The sequence below is a fragment of the Hipposideros armiger genome, unplaced genomic scaffold (assembly GCF_001890085.2).
Source record: "Hipposideros armiger isolate ML-2016 unplaced genomic scaffold, ASM189008v1 scaffold_799, whole genome shotgun sequence".
NCBI lineage: Eukaryota > Metazoa > Chordata > Mammalia > Chiroptera > Hipposideridae > Hipposideros > Hipposideros armiger.
This window is the reverse complement of record NW_017732149.1, coordinates 776,008-777,982: the sequence shown is the minus strand read 5'-3', so window position 1 is coordinate 777,982 and position 1,975 is coordinate 776,008. Positions and strand designations below refer to the sequence as shown.

General features: G+C 45.0%; 1 long non-coding RNA gene across 1 annotated transcript; it reads left to right on the top strand.

Moving 5' to 3' along the window:
* Positions 1-301: 301 nt before the first annotated feature.
* On the top strand, positions 302-1,511 carry LOC109374178 (uncharacterized). Its single transcript, XR_002122354.1, has 3 exons — positions 302-506; positions 704-807; positions 1,488-1,511. It is a non-coding gene; the product is annotated as an uncharacterized LOC109374178 (long non-coding RNA).
* Positions 1,512-1,975: the final 464 nt, after the last annotated feature.

The window sequence follows — 1,975 nt, the reverse complement described above, 5'->3', positions numbered from 1 at the left end:
CCATCTCGCGTCGCCTCAGTTGCGCCAGGCCCCCAGCGTCCATTCCACTCCCTCCTTTGACCCGCCTTTCCCATTCGAATTTCCCGGTGCCCCGCCCACTCTTCCAGCTCCACCAATCACAGCCACGCGCCGCCGGAAGTCCCCTCTGGGCGTGCACCTATCCGCCCTCTAGGGCTTGCCTCAAAGCGCTGCGAGAAAAAAGGGTTCCCCGGCGGAGGACGCATGCGCTCACGTTGGCCACCCAGTCCTGACGTCAGGGCCGGCGCTCTGGCGCAAACTCAGGAGCCCCAGGCGCCGGCGACAGTGGTAGTTGGTGGAGCTGCTGAGCGCCGCCCAGTTGCGAGGCGTAGATTTGCCTTAAGTGCAGAATTTTCGTCTCGTTTTTTCCTTTCCAATAACTACGAAGTTTTGTCCGATTCAAGCAGAGAGTGATCGAAGGCATTTAATCGATTTATCCAAAAATTTCCGTGAACTGCATAGTTTTCGCTATTTTCGTGGCAGAAAAGGTAATTATAAGATGTTGCATGGAAACGTCTGGTGGCCATTTTTACTTTCTTTTTTAAAAATTAGTTTCAGGTGTACAAAACAATGTAATTAGACATTTCACCCCTCACAAAGTGATAACCTCCCTCCCCTAATCTGTTGTCCCTCTGACATTGTATACATCTATTACAATTCCATTGATGATCTTTACTTTCTACAGTTTCTTGCCTCAGACGTTGTTTTGTGTGCCAGTGGAGCGTGGTTGTTATGTGGATGGGTTGAGGGACTAGACTTCAGTGCCAGTCACTTGTGCATTAGCGTCTGGTAAGTCCTGCTGCCTCATGAACAGTCATGTTGTACTAACCTCTTGCTGAGCCCAAAGCCACTAAGTGAGATGCAGAAGCCAGGTACGTATGTGCCCCCTTATGTGTCGCATATCTGTGCCAAGGAGACCAGCTCGGATGTTCAGTACTTTGTAATTTGGCATTCAACATGTCGGGAGTGAGCGGTAAAGGCACATTTGGTCTGTTACTTAGATAGCTTCACCCAAGGTCCCAAGCCTTATAGGTTTAACCAGCTGTTAGTAAGAGGTGTGATCACAATATACGGTGAGATAAAAATATACGGTGAATGTTTAAATTAAGAAAAGTTCATTATAGTAAAGGACACATTGCCCTTAGTCCTTCTCAAAATACTCCTCCTCGCTTCGAACACACTTATCCCATCATTTTTGCCACTTTCTGAAGCCGTTCTGGAAGTCCTCTTTAGTGATTGTGTCTAGCTGCACTGTTATGGCAGCCTGGATGTCCTGAATGGTTTAGACTTTGGGGAAGAGCCCAAAGTCGCATGGTGCCAGATCCAGTGAATAAGGTGCATGAGGACACACCGTAATGTTATTATTTGACAGAAATTGCCGTATACCAGAAGCGATGTGTGGCACGGAGCATTGTCATGATGGAGATGATTAATGGCACACTTTAAAACACACCTTCTCTCAACCATAGCTCACACCTGACTGACTGCACTGAACAAGTTGAAACTTGTCACACACTGTTACTAAGGTTCGACGCACCGCTTCCTGTATTGAAGATCCCTGCCTTTCTGTTGGATGGCACTTGGCAGCAGAATTCACCATATTTTGTGATCACAACGGAAAGGCTCCATGTAATGGAAATGTTTCGTAATTGGACAGTGGTGATAGTTGCACAACATAATGAATATACTAAAAAACATTGAAGTGTACACTTAAAAATGGTAAGTTTTATGTTATGTGAATTTATCTCCATTTAAAAATCTGCCCCAAATTGCAGTAAAAAACACATCACATATAAGTAACATTTTAACTTATGAAGTTTCCAAAGCAAAAAAAAAAAAAGGAGTGGCATTGTTTTTCGTTTTTACAAATCTAATAATGTCTGGCTTAAGAGCTGCCTTCTCATATCTGCTTCGATCTGTTGTGATATCAGGCATTTATATAGCCTCTTGAAAACGC